The sequence below is a fragment of the Macaca nemestrina genome, chromosome 6, assembly GCF_043159975.1.
Source record: "Macaca nemestrina isolate mMacNem1 chromosome 6, mMacNem.hap1, whole genome shotgun sequence".
NCBI classification, from domain to species: Eukaryota; Metazoa; Chordata; class Mammalia; order Primates; family Cercopithecidae; genus Macaca; species Macaca nemestrina.
Window position 1 is genome coordinate 20,314,530 of NC_092130.1, and position 22,406 is coordinate 20,336,935.

The 22,406-nt window shown below is 41.9% G+C and overlaps 1 protein-coding gene and 1 non-coding gene across 11 annotated transcripts in view; one reads left to right on the forward strand and one right to left on the reverse strand.

Moving 5' to 3' along the window:
• Nucleotides 1-22,406, forward strand: part of LOC105482339 (PWWP domain containing 2A) — a 73,998-nt gene that overhangs the window by 35,733 nt on the left and 15,859 nt on the right. For 2 of the 10 annotated variants that reach the window (XR_987548.3, XR_011624506.1), the window contains 2 exons: nucleotides 8,270-8,389; nucleotides 11,209-14,357. The exons of 7 other annotated variants lie outside the window; for them this stretch is intronic. The gene's annotated coding sequence lies outside the window, so the exon portion shown is untranslated. The remainder of the gene's footprint in view (nucleotides 1-8,269; nucleotides 8,390-11,208; nucleotides 14,358-22,406) is intronic. One more of the 10 variants, XR_011624511.1, reaches the window with a different exon arrangement.
• On the reverse strand, nucleotides 18,223-18,324 carry LOC112426814 (U6 spliceosomal RNA). The gene has a single exon (XR_003018221.1). It is a non-coding gene; the product is annotated as a U6 spliceosomal RNA (small nuclear RNA).

Consider the following 22,406-nt stretch of genomic DNA (forward strand, 5'->3'; position numbering starts at 1 on the left):
ATACTAAAATCAACTAAATGAATATATCTTCATTAGTGAGCCAGAGTATCTAAATTGCAAAATATTAAATTGAGTTACACTCCTATTTAAGCAGGTTGTACTTTTCTAAAAATTGGTTATGTTGAAAAGGTCACAAGTCTGTAGAATAACTGAATTGGGAATTGGAAATACCTTAAGTCTGTAATTTGTATCTAAAATTAGGTTTTCCCTTTGAAGTTGGGAATTTTCTATGGTCTGTGCTGCATGCTTTCACTTTGATTAGTACTTACAGCTGAAGAGATGGGCAGATGTCTAGAAAAATTAATGTTTTGATTCAGGAATTTGTGCCTAGTGATGGCCTCCAATGGGGAATTTTCCAGAGAGAATGAAGACTCATTTTCTAAGTTGAGGCAAATGTAGTTTTTGTTTTGGTATTGTTCTTATATTATAGCTATTAAAACAATCTCTTAAAAAATGCCAGATATGGCCAGGCACGGTGGCTCATGCTTGTAATCCCAGCACTTTGGGAGACTGAGGCAGGTGGATCACCTGAGGTCAGGAGTTCAAGACTAGCCTGGCCAACATGGCAAAACCCTGTCTCTACTAAACCCCGTCTCTACTAAAAACACAAAAATTAGCTGCGCATGGTGGCATATGCCTGTAATCCCAGCTACTTGGGAGGCTGAGTCAGGAGAATTGCTTGAACCCAGGAGGCGGAGGTTGCACTCCAGCCTGGGTGACAGAGTGAGACTCTGTCTCAAAAAACAAAACAAAAAACATGCTGGATGTAAGGGAATTCAGAAACAGGATGCCATGCCAATTTCCAGGAGAAAATAAAACGGCGAGGGTGCATTAGTTACTTTTACCTGGTTCTGATTTAGTTAATAGGCCCTTCATATTCCAGATATACAGTTTGTGTAGATTTACTGTATTCCTTCATTCAACAAATGAACAGGATTAAAAAATGAAAGCATTAGCTAATAGTAATATGCTTTGTTGTGCCATTTTCAATGAAGGAATAGGAAGTTTAAAGTCACAGTGATATAGCTGATCTGTGTATTTTTAGTTTTCCAGGGTATTCTGGTGTCATTACCATGGATAATTGACACTAACATAAGATAAACAACTCTTTGTCTTATCTTTACTCAAGTAAGAAACCTAACATTTATAGATCCAAACAGGTTTTTTTTTTTGCCTTTCCTTGTGGCATTGTGTGGAAATCACTTTCTCCTTGTTATATTAATGGAGCACTGTGATCTTTTTGTGTGGTATTTGAAAAATTGTGGTTAAATAGATGTAAAATTTATCATCTTAATCATTTTTAATTATACAGTTCTATGGCATTAAATACATTCACAATGTTGTTCAACCATCACCACCTTCCATCTGTAATTTGGTTTTGATAGAAATCTTTTAAATTTGGGATGGCATTTTCTAGAAGGTGTTGGAAATTAAGTTATAAGAGTGTTTTTCTTGGTCAGTGGTGTGATTGGAATATGCTGCTGGCATTGCCCCACTTCCAGGATTCCTTCCTGATCAATCTGTAGTCCTATACAAGGAAATGACTGTAGCTTACAGTGCTAATTGGTGCCCCCCCCAACTTTTTTTTTTTGAGATAGGGTCGCACTCTGTCGCCCAGGCTGGAATGCAGTTGCGAGATCACAGCCTTGACTTCCTGGGGTCACGCAGTTCTCCCACCTCAAGTCCCCTACCCCCACCATAGCTGGGACTACAGGTGCGTGTCACCATGCCCGGCTAATTTTAAAAAAATGTTTAGTAGAGACAAAGTCTCCCTTTGTTGCCCTGGCTGGTCTCAAACTCCTGGGCTCAAGTGATTCTTTCGTCTTGGCCCCCAACAAAGTGCTGGGATTATAGGCATGAGCCACCGTGCTCGGCCAGTGTCTCCATTTTTAAGAACTGTAACTGCCAAAATTTTAGGTGAATTAGTGTGACTGTACTTACCGAGTAGTTAGTTGGTTTTGGTTAAAACTGTTCCCTTCCAGTAATGTAAACTTTTATATCAAGGCATATTTGTTTTCCATTAACTTTACTGACATAAAAAGTGGAAAAAGCAAGTAAATTTCAAAAAAATGGTATACATATTATTAAAATATGGCAAAAAGTGTGATGGTATATAAAACTTGGAAAGTAGTTTAATTCCATTACTAATTTAAATGATTTCCATATTCAAAATTGACAAAGAAATTATTTATGAGGCTGAACATGGTGGCTCATGCCTATAGTCCCAGCTACTCCAGAGGCTGAGGCAGGAAGATGGGGTTCCACCATGTTGGCCAAGCTGGTCTCAACTCCTGACCTCAGGTGATCTGCCTGCCTTGGCCTCCCAAAGTGCTGAGATTATAGGTGTGAGCCGTTGTGCCCAGCCCATAAAGCTTTGATGTTGAAAACAGACCAATTGCCAACTCAGTTTAAAGGTGAATTAAATATATATATATTTATATATTTTGAGACAAGGTCTCACTCTCGCCCAAGCTAGACTGTAGGGGTGTAATCATGACTCACTGCAGCCTCGACCTCCTAGGCTCAGGCGATCCTCCTACCTCAGCCTCTTAGCTGGGGCCACAGACACATACCATCACACCTGACTAATTTTAAAAAATTATTTGTAGACACAGGGTCTCACTATGTTGCCCAGGCTGGTCTTGAACTTCTGGGCTCAAACAGTAACTTCCGCCTTGGCCTCCCAAAGTGGTGGGTTTACAGGTATGAGCCACTGCACCCAGCTAAATATTGTTTCTTCACATTTCTGATATTCTGGCCAGGTGTGGTGGCTCACGTCTGTAATCCCAGCACTTTGGGAGGCTGAAGCGGGCGGATCATGAGGTCAGGAGTTCGAGACCAGCCTGGCCAACATGGTGAAACCCCGTCTCTATTAAAAATATAAAAATTGGCTGGGTGTGGTGGCGCGTGTCTATAATCCCAGCTACTCAGGAGGCTGAGGCAGGAGAACTGCTTGAACCTGACCTGGGAGGTGGAGCTTGCAGTGAGCCGAGATCATGCCATTGCACTCCAGCCTGGGCAACAAGAGTGAAACTGTCTAAAAAAAAAAAAAAAGTTGAAAACAGTCATTATTTAAATATGGAAGTTTCTTTGTATCATAAGAATGTGACGGTTATAAAGGCTGGGTATGGTGGCCCACATCTGTAATCCCAGCACTTTGGGAGGCCGAGGCAGGCGGATCACCTGAGGTCAGGAGTTCGAGACCAGCCTGGCCAACATGGTCAAACACCATCTCTACTAAAAATACAAAAATGAGCTGGGCGTGGTGGCAGGTGCCTGTAGTCCCAGCTACTCGGGAGGCTGAGGCAGTAGAATGGCGTGAACCTAGTAGGCAAAGGTTGCAGTGAGCCAGGATCGCACCACTGCATTCCAGCATGGGTGACAGCGTGAGACTCCATCTCAAAAAAAAAAGAATGTGACATGTGACAGCCGGGCGTGGTGGCTCACGCCTGTTAATCCCAGCACTCTGGGAGGCCGAGGTAGGCAGATCACAAGGTGAGGAGTTCGAGATCAGCCTGACCAACGTGGTGAAACCCTGTCTCTACTAAAAATGCAAAAATTAGATGGGCGTGCTGGGGCGCACCTGTAATCCCAGCTACTAAGGAGGCTGAGGCGAGAGAATCGCTTGAACCCGGGAGGCAGAGGTTGCAGTGAGCCGAGATCGTGCCATTGCACTCCAACCTGAGTGACAGAGCAATACTCCATCTCAAAAAAAAAAAAATGTTGGCAGTTACTTCCTTATACTGCCTGGAAATCTGAGTCTTAACCAGAAACCATCATTAAAACTTCTCATAATTTTTTCTATCCTGGTTGTCAGTATCTACAAGGAAAAGCCAAGTACTTCATAACTGAAGTGTTAGCCTGTTATGATCACACTTTTTTCCTCTTCTCAAATAAAAACCTTGTACTTATAATGCATATCAGGGGCTGAGTGCAGTGGCTCATGCCTGTAATCCTAGCACTTTGGGAGGCCAAAGCTGCTGGATCACCTGAGGTCAGGAGTTCAGGACCAGCCTGGCCAACATGGCGAAACCCTGTCTCTACTAAAAATACAAAAATCAGCTGAGCGTGGTAGCGGGTGCCTATAGTCCCAGCTACTCAGGAGGCTGAGGCAGGAGAATCACTTGAACCCAGGAGGCGGGGGTTGCAGTGAACCAAGATTGTGCCACTGCACTCCAGCCTGGGTAACAGAGCGAAACTCCATCTCAAAAAAAATAGAAATAAATAAAATGCATATCAGGTTTTAGCAAGGGCGGCTTGTTTTTCTTTTTCTTTTTTTTTTGTTTTTGTTTTTTTTTGTTTTTTACTATTTAAGGTAATTTTGTATTTAATTTAGTAATCTAAATCTCATTTAGATTCACTTAAAAGCTATTGAAAAAGCCTAGGAGTGTCAGGTAAAATATGATGGAATTTTTTTATTGCCTCAGAAAAATTTTTTGTAATGTGAGAATGTCATCGAGTTGAGTGTAAAAGATAGAAATGGATACTCAGGAGTATATATATGACTTGCCAGTGATGCAGGTGAGTTTAAGCATTCATTAACATTTTTAGGACCAGGCACCTTGGCTCATGCCTGTAATCCTAGCACTTTGGGAGACCGAGGCAGGAGGATCATTTGAGTCCAGGAGTTTGAGACCAGCATGTGCAACATGGTGAAACTCTGTCTCTACAAAAACGAAAAAATAAGGTGGGCTTGGTGGCACGTGCCTGTAGTCCCAGCTACTTGGGAGGCTGAGGTGGGAGGACCACTTTAGCCTTAGAGGCTGAGGCTGCTGTTAGCCATGATTGTGCCACTGCCCTCTAGCCTGGGCGACAGAGTGAGACCCTGTCTCAAAAAAAACACAAAAAAGATTTTTGCAACTGTAGTGATTAATAGCAGGCTTTTATTGAGCAAAAAACCATTCCCTTTCACTTTTCAGGCACATGGCTCAAAGTACAAGCTCTTGAGCCAGATTTGCTGGATTCAAAGCCTGACTTGGATCAGCCACTTACAAACTATGTGATCTTAGGCAGGTTACTCCCAATATCATCAACTGTGAAATAGGGAGAATAATAGTATCTCCTCATAAGGTAATTGTGAGAATTTAAAAGAATATTTAAAGCAATAAAAAAATGTCTTGCACGAGGCTGTGTAAATACTTGCTATCATTACTACCACTGCAATCACTTTGTGTTGCACAGTCAATTCTGGTAGCTTTTGATACTATCATTCTGCAGCGTATACTCGGTATAAATGAAAATATGTTATAACAATATTATTCGTACCTGAAAATTTCGAGAATCATAGTATGATTATTCACAAATCTCTGGAAGTAGCATGAACTCACTGGTTTTAATAGGCATTTGTAGAGGTTAACTGAATCGAAGGTCATGAAGATTATGGTTAAAGGAGACCTGTATTAACATATTTCAACTCTTGCCCCATTCATTTATTTAACACACAAATTTCAGTGATCTGGTACTCACTTTCCTATTCTACTCTCCCTTATGCCAAGCACAGGGCCTGGCATGGGGAGAAATGATTGTCTTCTTGTGAATGAATGATGAGCAATTCTGGTTCAGACATGTCCTAATGACCGATGACCATCTCAGATGCCCTGCACATCCCGAATCCTTTCCATGACACATGAGAAGTATCTGAGCTGGTAGGGCTCAATGTAGTGGAGGTCCTATTAGGAGAACTTCACAAATGTGCTAGAACTACAAAGCCACATTTGTCAGCTTTTGGGTAAATTAGCTGATTTGCATAGATGCTGTGTTTCCCTGGGACCATAGCATTTTACTGTTTTAATGTTTTGCAGTATGGTGAAAAAGGATTTGAACATTTTCATTTTTATTGCTGCTCGTATGATTGAGTAGATTGTCTCCTCTTTCTAGGAGGGAAATGCCACACATTCCAAGGCTTTGATCTGTGTGTGGTGTGGCCATATTTTCCCGAGGATAGTCATTTTTACCCATGGCTCATTTTGGGGGATGTTCTTAATCACAAATCTGTCATCTCCCGCAACAGTTTAGTTTTTAGCAAGGAATCTGGCTGGGAGTGGCACATCTTGGTGTGCGTCCTGGTATATTGGGAAGAAGTACGTGCAGTTTGTCTAAAACTCCAGTAAAAGAGCTGGTTAGAAAAATAGCACTAAGATTAGAAAGCCAGAAGGGCTATTGTAAGAGGAGATACTGTTGATGCTTTTCCTGCTTGTTCATGTTGCATCATGCTTTACTGTATTAAGAAAATGCATTTGGAGTGTTCAGTGAGATAATAGGTACATGTCAATGCTCTTAAGATTTTAGTTTTTAATTGTGGGCTTTCTTTAAGAGCATAAGCTCTACTTGTTTCGTGCACACTAAGAGGGAGATTGAGGGTTACCCTGTTCTGATTTGCCCTGTTACAGTTCTGCTGCTTCCCAAGAATAGTTGCCATTGTTGCATTAAACTTTTCTCTCAAAGGACAAAATAAGTAATTTCCGATGAAATTGCCGCCTTTTCATAGGTCTCTCCCTCCACTTACTGCGTCACAGCTGGGTCTCCTTGGCTCTTCCTAATGGATATCCTGTACTAGTGGTAAATTTCTAAAGAAAAGCCTCGAGGCCCTAAAAGCATTGAGGGGAAGATTATCTTAAACACTAGCACAAAAGACTCACAGGCCAGGCACTGTGGACCAGGGACTGGCTTGTTAATATTTTGGCATTTCAGGGGGTTGCAGGTGAGGAATTGCACAGGGAAAGATGAGATCATTCTTTGATACATCTTGACTCTCCTTGCTTAAAGTTGAAAAGGAGATTTAGAATGATTGCTGAAACCTAACAAGTTTTACTTGCAGAGGGAGAGGTTCAAAAGATAATTTCTTTATTGCACTCAGATTCCCTTATTGTGTGATTGCTGTTGGGTTATAGTTGATAGTATTTTAAGTTTTTCCATGAACAAAAGGATAAATACCTCATTATTAAATCTCACCTAAAAAATTATTTTCCCCTGAGCTAAAATTCAGAGGGAATTATTTTTCTAGATCAGCTGTATACAAAATCTTTTCGATGAGTCAGAAAAGCCTTTTATAAGGTTTTCATTATATACTGCTGCTTCTAATTTTAACTTAGGATTAAAAAAAACAATGATTATAAAGACTGGATGTTATCTAACTAATGATCCCAGAGTTGACTACATTGATGTGATAGGTGAATTGTTTTTATTTATAGTTAGGAAAGTAAGCAAACAAGCAAATATGTTTAAAAATTAGGCTTAAGATAGCAGTCCTTCATTTAAATTATGCTTAGTATTTGAAGTCTGTTTTGAAAGCTTAAGTGTCATAAAAAAGCTTATCTTGTTATAACTGTTATTTCAACGAGGTATTACCTCACACAGTAAATTTAGGTCCTGAATAGTATGCAAGTGTGGTTACTGGGATTAAAGCGGAAAGGGGTTCAGGCAGTGCTTGGTCATTTTGCTAAAAAGGGTCAAAAGAGGCTCGGTGTGGTGGCTCACGCCTATAATCCCAGCACTTTGGGAGGCCAAGGCGAGTGGATCACCTGAGGTCAGGAGTTTGAGACCAGGCTGGCTAAAATGATGAAACCCTATCTCTACTAAAAATATAAAAAAATTGCCAGGTGTAGTGGCAGGCGCCTATAATCACAGCTACTTGGAAGACTGAGGCAGGAGAATCGCTTGAACCTGGGAAGTGGAGGTTGCAGTGAGCCAAGATCACGCCACTGCACTCCAGCCTGGGTGACAAGAGCCAGACTCTGTCTCAAAAAAAAAAAAAAAAAAAAGTCATTGAGCTCATTAATTATATAGTGTGGACAGGGATGACAGGTTCAGCCTGGTCTCTGAATACTGACTGAGAAGATCAGGACTTCTGCAGCACTAGGCTAATGTGAGATTAGTAAGACATTTTTGTTAGGAACACCCAGTGTGAGTTAGCATTTCCCCTTTCATTTGTAAGTTTGCTTGGAGGGCAGAATCTTGGTGTGCCCCATGGCATCTTGCTGCGGATTTGACTTGAGCCGGAGAGTGCCCTCTCTGGGCCAAGGCTGTTGTGTCTACACGGCTCTCAAGTCTGTTTTCATTTAGTACCAAAGCTTCTCTACACGGCTCTCAAGTCTGTTTTCATTTAGTACCAAAGCTTCTCTTTCTGTGAAGCCAGCACGTTATCCAGAATAAATTTGTTAAGAAAATTCACCTGAATTTTGGTCTTATTTTAAAACTATTTTTGGTAAAATGGATGGATTAAAAAAACTCGAATGCTTTATTTTTGTTAACTTGGTTTTTTCTACCATAGGTCTCAACAAATGGCAGCTATTACATCAGACAGTGACGAGTCCTGCTGCTCCCTTACAGTGTCTGACAGACCACTGTGGATTCAGACTGGGAGCATTGAAGTTAACAGTGAAACGGGCAGGTCTGTCTGTTTTAAGCCCTGCCACAAAGTGAAGAGGGCATCATGTCATCACTTGATCATTCCTGAAGTAGATTAGGCTAGACTTAAAAGAATTCATTAGTTCTTTTTCTTTAGTTTTCATTGACCTTGGTAGCCGGTGTGCCTTGTGTAGGTGATAGTTTTAATGAATGAATATAACTTTCCATTGATACTACCTGCCATGCCAAAAAACAGGAGTCTCCTGTGAGCTTCCGTGAATTGAGAGCAGATTCTCTTAGGGTGGTAGAAGTTGGGTGTGACCTTGCAGAATTATGTCAAATAGCAACTGAGTCTCCAATGGAAAGTCAAAAATACTGGATTTCTTTTATCTTTTCACTATCTCAGTCTTTGTCACTTTTATATTCATTAAACTTCTTAGTCATTACTTCTTAACTGTATATATATATAAGAATATATATATGAAAACATATATGTATATATATTCTTAGTGAGTTAGTCTCAAAACCATTATCATTTACATAAAGCAACTCAGAATTCCAGAGGATGGTAAAAGATAGTGCTGAAATATAGTCTATTTCTTTAAGTACATTTATTTTTGGATAATGCCTAAAAGACTTATTTTGGGCCCTTATAGGGTAGGAAAAGTTCAGGGATTTCTGTGTGTTTGCACTGCTTGGAAACTTACTACTTTTATTGCTTCCTTGAAGTGAGGCTGTTTAACCCTCTGGTGTTTGTACAGCTAGTGAAGAACTGTATAGTTGCATGGAAGCTGTAATTTGCAAACTGGGTCAGAATGGCAAATTTTGGATTAGAGATTGCAGCTGGGATTTTGGACACTTATCTGTGTAGCAGTGGTAGCCACCCTTAAGATGCGTATCTCTTGAGGGAATAGTGTTTTTTATTTTTCTGCACCTCTCATAGGAATAGTAAGATCTGCTTGAGTCCTTGCCTTTCCTGCCATAGATTTTAACTGAACTTGAACAGGCCTCACTAACATTGAAGCCAAATATTGAGAGTCATAAATAGAAGGAAATGGAATTGTACATGGGATTGGGTGTTTACCTTTTTTTCTTTCAGTTTATAAAATGGGAACATTTGCTTCCAAAGTTCTGTGTGAGCCTGAATCTATTAGTATTGCAATCATATTAGCACAGTATCTTAGTTTTAGAAAGTAAAAACTGAGCTGAATGTCAAATTTCTTTTTTTTTTTTTTTTTTTTTTGAGACGGAGTCTCGCTCTGTAGCCCAGGCTGGAGTGCAGTGGCCGGATCTCAGCTCACTGCAAGCTCCGCCTCCCGGGTTTACGCCATTCTCCTGTCTCAGCCTCCCGAGTAGCTGGGACTACAGGCGCCCACCACCTCGCCCGGCTAGTTTTTTTTGTAGTTTTTTTTTAGTAGAGACGGGGTTTCACCGTGTTAGCCAGGATGGTCTCCATCTCCTGACCTCGTGATCCGCCCGTCTCGGCCTCCCAAAGTGCTGGGATTACAGGCTTGAGCCACCGCGCCCGGCCAAGAATGTCAAATTTCAAAACAGCATAAATCATTGTTTTTTTGTTTTTGATTTTTTTTCCAGAAGCAAGGATTACATTCATCTTTCATCTTGATGTGTGTAGTATTTGTCCCTAGAGGTCACTTTTCATTGCTTGAGGAGAAACGTGATAGAATACCCTGTGAAATGTATTTTGTAGGCCTTAATCTAGTAAGTGAAGGAAGCATGGGAACACCGGAAGGCAACACAAAATCAAGTCAGTTCTGTTGACATGGGGAAGATACCTCCTGTGAAATGTTTGGAAGTTAAATAATGGAAAGGATGGGGTGGTTCTCTGTTTTCCTTGTTGCATTGTGTTTGTTGTGTCTGTTATCATTCCACTGAAATACCATTTTTGGTTTAAAAATGCATTTGACCAAAAAATTCATCTTTCTTTCCACGGATCATCTCTTTTGGAATTGAAACTCGTGTTGGTACTTGGGTTTCCAGGTTTGAGAAGCATAATCAGGGATTGTAGAAGGTTTCCGTGGGCATCTTTCTACTTCGTAGTATTAGAGGGAGGTTGGTAGTGTTGATCATTCTGGTCATGCTATTTAGCAGTCATTTTTATCAGCCCTGCCCTTTATAAATACTGCGCTTAGAGTCCTGCTTCTTGTTGGAGGTATGGTGAAGAGGCCTCTGCTGATAATCAGGTTTGCTGGTGTAACAAGGGATACTGGTCAGTCTAACCAGTGTACATGTGTTGTCTTCTAGTATCAAAATGGTGCTCTTGATGCCTTCTGATGTGCTGTGTCTACTTCTGGGGAGGCACCCTCCACTCCCTTCTTTTTTTACTCTCTGCAAGTATGTGGACAGTGTAACCTGCTGCTGATTTGTACATAGCCTGGCTCTGTTTATAAATTTGCTAAAACTGTAGGCTAGTCTGTGCTAGTAGAAGGCCGTTGGTGCTTCATAGCAGTCCCCAGCAACTAAACTGACTCTCACAGCATTATACTGTGAAATGGCAATATAAAGAACAAAATTAAAATTCCCCTGTTACTAGGCAGATATTTATAAGCAAGTATTTTTAAAAAAACACCTAAGTGCACATTGATTATGTAAAAATGACAGCCATTTTACTTGTGTTGGAAACTGGCCTGATAATACTTCAGAAATAACATGAATATTTCTGCTGGTTTAGAGTGGCAGTAAGTTGTTTTCTTAAAACAACATCGGTCAGGTTTAACCGATTTAAAAGAAAAAATCAGGTGTGATCCCACAGTCTATGTAGGGCTTAAACAACAAGGACATCTTTTCCTCATATAATTACTTGTGCTTAACTACATTTTCTTCCTTTTCTTTACTATATTTCAGCACAAAGACATTAGCAGGCTGCTGGTTTCATGGACCTGTACCACAATGACACAGAGAACACCAGAGCATCAGGACTGAATGAAATTGGAGTTTTTAAAGCTGCACTAAGAAGTAAATGTTAAGGCAGTGGTTAAAAACAAGTCTATAAAGGGGCACTTGCAAATTGTCCTATCTTAAACCGAAGAAAAGGTATTAGGGAATATTTTATAAAAAATAAACTATTGCAATAAATCCTGCATGAGATGAGGAGAAAAATGATGTGAATTACACACACAAGAACTCACTTGAATTTTAGGTATGAAGAAACACTGACAGTGACTTCTTTTGAATGTGAAGTTCTTATCAGTACAGTTTGGACAGGCCTAAAAGACATGGGATGATGCAGAAATGCTGAATTATTTTTCATACTTAAACTTTGTGCTTTCTCCAAGGTTTAGGTTAATCAGTTCAGATACAAGCAAAGGTATTTCTAAAATGGCTCTTCTATGAAACAGCAATAGTCACATATGCCAAGGCCAGTGTTTCCTTCAGGGTGCCAGTAGAAACAACAGAAAATAACATTCTGCTGAAAGGATGGCAAAGTGCCCCACCCCACCCCACAAACAAAATTTGGATCTTTTCTTTCTTTAATAAAGCAGGGCTGTATTATCTTGAATATATGTTTGCTTGTTAGAACATATTAAGATATATTTATTTGCCACTAGTATTTAACATTTTGTGCACATTTTCATAATTACATTCTTACCTTTCAAATTTTGACTCAAAGAGGATAGGCTAGTGTTGATCTTGGAGTGCAAATGTATACTCCAAGAGCTAGTTCTTAATTCTGCTGGGTTGGAAAGCCTTTTATTATTGTCTGTATCCTTACTGGTTTTATCTAGTTCAAAAAAGGTGACAACGTCTAAATTTTGATGTGAACCTCTCTCCAGAAAGCCCCTCCTAAGTGCAAGAAATTCTAACAGGTGTCAGTAGGACTTGGCCCTGGGGGACAAGTGGCAGGAACAGGATCCTTTAAAACAGTGTCAAACTTTTCATGCATGGAGCATGAATTCTTACTAATAGAGACTGTAATTTTTTTCTTGTCTTTGGTAAATATTATAAAAAACCTTAATTTTTCTTTTTTAATGAATGGAGAAAACATGAGAAAACCAGATGGACCTGTTAGTACTACATTTTTAAGGCATTTTATATTTGATGGTGCCGTACTTTTAATAATAATAAAACTGAAGTTTTTTAGTGGCAATACTGATTTATTTTTTAAACCAGAAAGATAATCCATATTGATTACTTATTACAAAAAAGGGAAAATACGCCAAAAAATAAAAACCCTTAAAATTCATATGAAGCAACATAACAGGTAACTGAGCACTTGGCTCAAGTAGTCAGACTTTCCATAATGTTACTGTGTAAGTTTGGAATTACCTAATAACCCCAGACTCAGGATTACCAAAGGGTTCTGGGTGAGTTTGAAAACATTTAATACACCTATGATTTGTTTTACAACTTGAAGAGGCAGGCAGTCTTGTGTCTAATGAGCTTAATGCAAATTCTAATTATACTGCAAATAATTTGAAGTTTTTATTGCATTCTACAATTGTCTGTTTGGAAAATTACATATTATGAAGTCATTATATATTTTATCAAGTCAGAAAAAAATCAGCTCAGGAACTGTAGCAGCAGGGAGTTCTAAAGATGACATGAACTATACTATAGGGGTGCCCTACTCTATGTGGCCTAGGGCTTTGGTTTGGGTCAGTCTTGTTCTTTCAGATACAAAACACCAGCAGTACCTTGCAGGCTCACTTCAGGAACCAGATAACTCCCAAACCATGGTGGAATTATACATGAAGTGTATGATCAAGATTTTTAATTAAGCTTTAGAATTCTTTATTTGTGTAGAGTAATGGAAATGACCAAGAAGTAATAATATAAAGCAAAAGAATTGGGAGAGATCAGGTTATAAGTATATAAATATTTTTTTTCTCTCATGGCATATTCTCAAAGGTGTTCTGTTGCAAACCAGATTTTCCTTTTTTAAAAAATGAAACTTGGTGGTATTTAAAATCTAGACCTACCATGTTGCTATTTCACTTTCATTGCTTTAGTTGCTTAATATTTAAGCTTTGCTTCATGCTACCTTTTGTCTGTACTTCAATCTTCATAAGCCTATTTTGTTTTGTCGACTTGAATGATAAAAATTGTTTCTCATCTTAAGTATGCTCAGAGTTTTAAATGTTAAAGAATGTTGTGTAACCTTTATCCAATAAAGTCTTTGATTTTTTAAAAATTTAGTTATTTAAAAACTATGTTTACTTTTTAGGAGTTAGTTTTTAAATTTTTTTTTTTTTTTTTTTTGCTATTAAAATTCAATCACTGGCTGTACTTTAGGGAGCTGTTTTGAGTAGCAGTGCTTCCTAAGGAGAACAACCTGCAGGAGATTTTATGGGACCTCTTTATGACCAAAGATAGAGAAAGGGTGAACAGTTTAATTAGGACCCTGTGCACAAACATAACTGCTTTTTGACAGAAACAACCTACCCTTCAGCGTTGGATGTAATTACATGCCTGCTGCTGGGTTTGTCTTGTTTTCCTTTGTTTTAATTTTAAGGAATCCTGCCCTTATGGACAGATGGTCGCTTCTTGAACAGCCCAGCACATTCAGTGAGAGGTCGAGGGTTTGGCCTAGGAATCAGAAACACTTGGTTATCAGGAGAAATGAGCCTTTTCAAACCTACAGACAGTTCACAGGACTGGCCCAGCAGCTTAGGTCAATGTACTTTCTTTTCTGTTTCAGAAAGGCAATCCTTTGGCTGCGTGTTATTCCAGAGTACACGAAGGCTTTAATCTCAAACATTCTCCCATTTCAGTTTATCTAAATGAGTATGAAAAAGAGACCACAGGAATCTGGCTCTGCTAATATCTTTTTTCTCTCAAACGTCTCACTAATGAAAATGGAACAGAGAGAACCAGGGAAGATTAACAACCCATGTGCTCATTATCTGAGAGGGCCTACAGGAGACTCACACTGATCCTGGTCATGTATATCAGTATATTTATAGACACGACTCCTACAAGATGCAGGGAATGAGTGATGCAACCTATAGATGCAACTGAAAATCTTACTGATGCTGGCCTTCACATAAGAAAGCGTAAGTTCACTTTTCCTCTTTCAGGTAAAGTTTTTTTTTTTTTTTTTTTTTTTTAATTTAAATAATAGAGACGAGGTCTTGCTTTGTTGCCCAGGCTGGTGTCAAACTCCTGGACTCAAGTGATCCTCCTGCCCCGGCCTCCCAAAGTGCTGGGATTATAGGCATGAGCCACTGCACCTGGCCAGGATTCTTTTCTCAGAATAAGAAATTATTTGAATAAGGAGGTTTTTTTTTTTTGAGACGGAGTCTTGCTCTTGTCGCCCAGGCTGGAGTGCAATGGCATGATCTTGGCTTACTGTGCCCTCCCTCCCCCGGGTTCAAGCAATTCTCCTGCCTTAGCCTCCCGAGTAGCTGGGATTACAGGCATGTGCCACCCCCCCGGCTAATTTTGTATTTTTAGTAGAGATGAGGTTTCTCCATGTTTGTCAGGCTGGTCTCAAACTCCTGACCTCAGGTGATCCGCCCACCTCGGCCTCCCAAGGTGCTGGGATTACAGCGTGAGGGACTGTGCCTGGACTTTTTTTTTTTTTTGAGATGGAATTTCACTGTTGTTGCCCAGGCTGGAGTGCAGTGGCGTGATCTTGGTTTACTGCAACCTCCACCTCCCGGGATCAAGCGATTCTCCTGCCTCAGGCTCCTGAGTAGCTGGGATTACAGGCATGTGCCACAACGCCTGGCTAATTTTGTATTTTTAGTAGAGACAGGGTTTCTCCATGTTGGTCAGGCTGGTCTCGAACTTCTGATCTCAGGTGATCCACCCGCCTCAGCCTCCCAAAGTGCTGAGATTACAGGCATGAGCCACTGTGCCTGGCCATATGTTGTTTTTTAAGGATCCTTTTCTCTAGTGATTAGCATGCTGCCAAATCTTTGCTTAATTGGAATGAGATTTATTTATTTAGAGACGGAGTCTTGCTCTGTTACCCAGGCTGGAGTGCAGTGGTACGATCTCTGCTCACTGCAACCTCCGCCTCCTGGGTTCAAGCGATTCTCCTGCCTCAGCCTCCCAAGTAGCTGGGACTACAGACATGCGCCACCGCACCCGACTCATTTTTGTATTTTTAGTAGAGACAGGGCTTCACCATGTTGGTCAGGTTGGTCTTGAACTCCTGACCTCGTGATCTGCCCACCTCGGCCTCCCAAAGTGCTGGGATTACAGGTGTCAGCCACTGTGCCGGGCCAGGAATTTTTATTGTTGTTAATTAGAATATAATCCACTGTTTCTGAGTTTTGTTTTAGCTCAGTGCCTAAGTCCTCTGGATCCTGAGTAGGCAGCTCAAAATTTGGGCGATCTTCTACATAAGTTGAACTGTAACATCATTGTGGAGTGCCCTGAGGTAAAAGAAGAGCCTGACATGTTAGTGCCCAGAAAAGCACAGCCAGCGCCTTTAGTAAGAACAGCCTTACAGAAGACAAGGATGGATACGACCCTTCACATGCCTAGATTCGGCTTTCTTAACATCTGTAGGAAATGAGACGGGCCAGACGAGCTTCTGTAGCACAAGCTGAAACTATAATCTCCAGCCTCTGATGCTAATTCAGAATCCAATCAAAGTACCACACTGCCCTAGGAAACTATCAGCCCTTTTCTCCCAGTTAAGTTTATGGGCAAAGTTGCAAACAGCATTTAATTTTGGGGCAATCAAACTACGCCTTACAAACTTGAGATCAAGTACTGTGTATAGCCTAGGAAAACCTACTCCTTTGATATTTAATTACTGTTTTCCCTACCTCTGTTCCCTTACTCCCATCCCTGAGGAGTTTCAGGTTTGTGGATTTCTGACTTTGAGTGGGAGGCACCGAGTGGAAGCTGTTTGCCACTGGCTCAGACAGCACGTGGCAGTTGCTGGGTGTGAGTCCAGGGGGGCATGTCTCTGATGTGGACGTCAGTCTGGTACTGTAGGCCGCAGAGGGACAGTGAGATTCCAGTATCTTCAAATCCACCTCTTCACATTTGAAACCAAGAGTTTCTCCAGAAGCCTTTTTGGGTGGGGATTCCCTTCACATCTGTCATGACGACCGATGGCTGATGAGCCCAGTGCCTAGTAGTGGTTCCCACCTTAATAGGCCATATTTTTCTGCAAGCGGAACCGGCAGCTGGGACTGATGGAAATGAAGACTAGCTGACACTGGGTCACTGGCACAGATCACTTGCTGTGGGCTTCCTTGGCAGTGAGGCAGCAGACCTTGTTGTGCCTTAGTGAAGGGGGAAATGGGAGCTTCCAGTTTCCACTTGAGTGAAAGGAAAAAGGCGGCAGGGAATCATATTTCTAGTTCTGGCTGATAGAACTTAACTTTTGTATGATGGCACGTAATTCCTAGCTTGCAGATCTCAGAGGACTGGGCAACTAGAAAATTTTATATTAATTTTTTGTTTTTTTTTTTTGAGATGGAGTTTTGCTCTTGTTGCCCAGGCTGGAATGCAGTGGCACAGTCTCGGCTCACTGCAACCTCCACTTCCCCGGTTCAAGCAGTTCTCCTGCCTCAGCCTCCCGAGTACCTGGGATTACAGACATGTGCCACCACACCCAGCTAATTTTGTATTTTTAGTAGAGATGGGGTTTCACCATGTTAGGCTGGTCTCAAACTCCTGACCTCAGGTGATGTGCCCACCTCAGCCTCCCAAATAACTGGGATTACAGGCATGAGCCACCCCGCCTGGCGATATTAATGTTTTTATTACAGAATATCTCAGATATTTGTAAAAGTAGACCAGTAAAACAAACCCCTGTGTACCCAACCTAGCTTTAACAAGTACCAACTTGTGGCCAGGAAGATTGAAAATTCTGATGCTTTGAAATGTAAAAATAGAGAACATCCTTACTCTTTTTAGTCGTATTGTTTTTGAGACAAGGTCTTGCACAGTTTAGGCTGGAGTGCACTTGTGCAATCCTGGCTCACTGTAGCCTCGACCTCCAGGGCTCAGGCGATCCTCTGACCTCAGCTTCCTGAATAGCTGGGACCACAGATAGACATACTACCAGGCCTGGCTAATTTAAAAATAAATTATCTTTGTAGAGATAGGGGCTCACCATGTTGCCCAGGCTGGTCTTGAACTCCTGGACTCAAGCAGTCCTCCCACTTCAGTCTCCCAAAATGCTGGGATTACAGGCATGAGCCAGTGCGTCCAGCCACTGCGCCGAGCTCTCTCACTCATTTTCATAAACTAACATTTTTTTTGAGACGGAGCCTCGCTGTGTTGCCCAGGCTGGAGTGTAATGGTGCAATCTTGGCTCACTGCAACTTCTGATTCCTGAGTTCAAGTGATTCTCCCACCTCAGCCTCCCGAGTAGCTGGGATTACAGGCACCTGCCATCATGCCTGGGTAATTTTTGATTATTTATTTTTGAGATGGAGTCTTGCTCTGTTGCCCAGGCTGGAATGCAGGCACCTGCCATCACACCTGGCTAATTTTTGTTTTATTTATGAGATGGAGTCTCACTCTGTTGCTCAGGCTGGAGTGCAGGCGCCTGCCATCACATCTGGCTATTTATTTATTTATTTATGAGACAGAGTCTCGCTCCGTTGCCCAGGTTGGAGTGCAATGGTGCAGCCATGGCTCACTGCAGCCTCAACCCTGTGGTTCAAGTGGTCTTCCTGCCTAAGCCTCCTGAGTAGCTGGGACTACAGGTATGCGCTACCACCCCTAGCTAACATAAAAAAATTTATTTTCTAGTGACAGGGTTTCCCTATATTATCCAGGTGGTTCTGAACTCCTGGGCTCAAGCGATCCTCCCACCTTGCCCTCCGAAGGTGCTGGGATTACAGGCATGAGCCACTGTGCCCAGCCCGTAAACTGCCCCTTGAAGGGTTGTAAGCAGTCGTTCTCATGTGCTAACGTTATTTTCACCCTACTTGGACTGGCTGGTAGCAAGTAATCCATTTTTTTAATTGACTTTTTTTTCCAGAGTCCATGCTAATCTTCTCTGTATCCTTCCAATTTTAGTATATGTGCTGTCGAAGCAAGCACAGTAATCAATTTTTCATTTTCAGAGGCATTAATGGATCTGGAATAGTGTGAGGTCAGGATAGCTCTGCACACAACAGGAGGAAGTGATTGCAAATGATAGCTTCCTTTCCCTGTACAGCTTTTAATTGTGCAGTTCACTGAAGGAACATATTTTTCAGCCACTTCTGGTGGAATGCGCACATACTTTTTAAAAGGAAATCCAGGTGATGGAAGGATTAAGCTTGTTACTATCAAATACCGAGGAAGCAGGCTGGAAAGAATCCCTAACTAACTGAAATCACTTCAAGGAGAGTTGACTAGGATTGTGTGGGTATGTATCAAGTACACAGTAGCCACAGATAAGGTTAGAGGAAGAGTTTCTCTTCCCTATCCTCGTCCCTCCTGTATTTCTTAAGGGGAGGGACGAGCATAGGGAGGGAACCGGCACAGTAATGAAGGGAAGTGATCACAGAAAACAACAGGAAGGAACATACAATCCAGCTGGCAGTGACCACAGAAAACAACAGGAAGGAACATACAATCCAGCTGGCAGTGACCACAGGCTGCAGGCTCATAAGGCTGCATCTGAACGGGGGCTGCGCAGCTGAGCGCCAGCAGCTCCAGCCTTTCCTCTTAAGCCAAGGGCAATCTGGAGAGAGCACAGATAACAAGCAGAGGAAACGGATGAGGGCTCGTCGAGATATTTCCCATCCTATGTGGTGTCTCAGATTTGCACTTTGGTCTTGGGGGATTATTGGACTCTTCCTCTTAAAGATCTTTTCCAAGATTAAAGCAGCCATTAACTTCCACAGCTGTCTTAACAGCCGTCCTCTTGGGTCTGTTATCATAGCCTTTCCCTTGGACATCCCAAGTTTTACAGAACTGGTGGTAAAAGGATTTGCAGGCCTGCTTACTTCTTGGGATCAGACCATGCTTGCAAAAATATATCTTCCATCAGGTTTACATCTGACGCCTGCTGCCAGCTTCTCCTCCCACTATCTATTCAGGCAGTAAAATGCCTCTAAAAAGCTCCTGCGCCTAGTCTTCCTGCACCAACTTAGATCCTAGCTTGAAAGTTGAGTGAAATGTTACTTACCAGTAGTCTCAGAGGCCAGTTCAGAGAGTGAAGGGGCACCAGAAATAACTACTAAGCCCGACAACATCTCTTTTTCTTTTTAAGACAGGGTCTCACTCCCAGGCTGGAATGCAGTGGTGCCATCTTGGCTCACTGCAGCCTTGACTTCCTGGGCTCTGGTGATCCTCCACCTCAGCCTCCTAAGTACCTGGGACTACAGGTGTGTACCACCATGCCTGGCTAATTTTTTGTATTTTTACTAAAGATAGGGTTTCGCCATGTTGCCCAGGCTGGTCTCGAACTCCTGGGCTAAAGCTATTCACCCATGTTGGCCTTCCAAAGTGCTGGGATTACAGGTGTGAGCCACTGCACCTGGCCAGCAACATTTCTTAAAGCACTCTCCCCTACTTTTAGTTACATAAAACGTTGTAGGAACTGCAACTCTCAGCATTTATGGATGACACAAACATTCATGTCTTTGGCTTTATCCAAGCAGCTCTGAAGGACAGTGTATGAGGTCTCGTCATTTTGCCGAAGCTCAGATGTATGTCCAGTGCCACGATGTCCCTAAAGTTATAGGAGCATCTATAACATGTAGGCTTAGCAACTCCCCAGCTTCCACACTTAGACATGGTATAACACTGTCTCCTTAAGTACAGTTATTTGTAAAGTGAGATGGGCGTTTTGCAGGGAATGGGGCAAGGAGCAAAAGGCTAAAAATCACCAACCACAACAAACTGGCTGCAGTGCTTGTGATGAAAGGGAAGCACACATGGAAAGGCATATTTTTTTTTTCTTTCAGAGACAGGGTCTCTCACTATTACCCAGGCTGGAGTGTGGTGGCTCGGTCATAGCTCACTGCAGCCTCAAACTCCTGTGCTCAAGTGATCCTCCTGCCTCAGCCTCCCAACTAGCTGGGGCTACAAGCATGTGCCACCATACCTGACTTGGTTTTAAAACATTTTTTGGTAGAGATGGGGTCTCAGTATGTTGACTAGGCTAAGGTCTTGAACTCCTGGTTTCAAGTGATCCTCCTGCCTCAGCCTCCCAAAGTGTTGGGATTACAGGTGTAAGCCACTGCACCTAGCTAGTTCTTAGAAAAATGGTTGAGATTTTTAAAATAGGTAAATTTAACAGCATGGATCCATGAGTAAAATGAAGGAATGAACCCACAGTGCACTCTACACAGAAAAACCACCATATGAGTATGAATTTGTTTTAGAAATCCCAATTTCCTGGGGAAGCCTCCTGCAGAGGCCCCAACCAATGGAAAAGCTGCTCCTGTGAAAACTGGAAAAGTAGTTAGGATACAGTGTGGGAATATACAGAAAACATAAGACTTGATGGAAATGTGGCCTGGAGAAGGTGAGGAGACTGAAATGAAAGGAAAAGTTGGGGAATTTTTTTTTTTTTTTTTTTTGAGACAGAGTCTCGCTATGTCGCCCAGGGTAGAGTGCAGTGGCTGGATCTCAGCTCACTGCAAGCTCCGCCTCCCGGGTTTTTACGCCATTCTCCTGCCTCAGCCTCCCGAGTAGCCGGGACTACAGGCGCCCACCACCTCGCCCGGCTAGTTTTTTGTATTTTTTAGTAGAGACGGGGTTTCACCGTGTTAGCCAGGATGGTCTCGAACTCCTGACCTCGTGATCCGCCCGTCTCGGCCTCCCAAAGTGCTGGGATTACAGGCTTGAGCCACCGCGCCCGGCCAAGTTGGGGATTTTTTAATCCTTGGAAATATCCAAGATGCAAAAAATGAAAACTTAAAAACCAGGAGACAGATGCTTACAGGCCAAGTTGAATGTTCAACATCTGAGGACATTCTACATGGCCGTGCAAGACAGGCTAGACTGGCTTAGAGTGACCTTCTTTACAGAATGCTTTTTATTTTTATTATGTATTTATTATTACAGAAATGGGGTCTTGCTATATTGCCCAGGCTGGTCTCAAACTCCTAAGCTCAAGCGATCCTCCTGCCTTGGCCTCCCTACGTGTTGGGATTATAGGCATGAGCCACTGTGCCCAGCCTACAGAATGTTGTTTTGAGCTCCATGGGTATGATTACTGGATTCACTGTTGAGAAACCCTAGCTGAGCCCTCCAAATTTGCCAGAACTACACACTTAACGAAATAACACTACTAAGAAAGTTTACTTGAGTAACTAGGGCCAGAAACTCCAGGGTGAGGTGGCCACTTCGGGCAATACTGGGTTAAGTCACAGATAAGTTACTGACTTTGATTCAGTGACACCAAGCTGTCGTCTCTGTCTCCCACTGCATTCTTTGGAATGTGAAAAATAGCAAGTAAGCCTTTTTTTTTTTTTTTTTTTTTTTTTTAGATAGGTTGGTTTCACTTTGTCACCCAGGCTAGAGTGCAGTGGCATGATCTCAGTTCACTGCAGCCTCGACCTCCTGGGCTCAAGCAATCCTCCTGCCTCAGCCCCTCAAGTAGCTGGGACTACAGGCGCACACCACCACACCCAAGTAGTTTTTTGTATTTTTTGTAGAGACGGGGTTTCACCATATTGTCCAGGCTGGTCTTGAACTCCTGAGCTAAAGGAGTCTGCCCACCTCAGCCTCCCAAAGTGCTAGGATTACAGGACCTGTGCCTGGCTGAGAAAAAATAGCAAGCAAGCCTCCTAAGCTGACATTTGAATTACTTGCTGGGTCTTAAAATTTATGGAGATGATTAGTTTCTATTTATCTTGAGGTAACAGATATTGGTTAGTAGGGAAGGAGAAATCTGAAAAAACAGGCACCAAAAGGGCACAGAATTAGAAGACTTTTGAATAGTGATGGTTGTTCACATTAAAACCACCTCTTGTGGAATATCCTTTAATACCAGTTTACTAAGTCTCTAGTACAGTGGTAGCTGCTGGTACTATTAACAACATAAATGTGGCCCTTTTCATGAGCTCATGGTCTACTCAGGAGGCAGATGAGAAATAGTAGATATTTTAAAGAATGTTTCTCAGAGTCTCCAGGGCAATTCTAAAAGATCAAAAAATTTTTTTTTTGAGACAGGGTCTCACTGT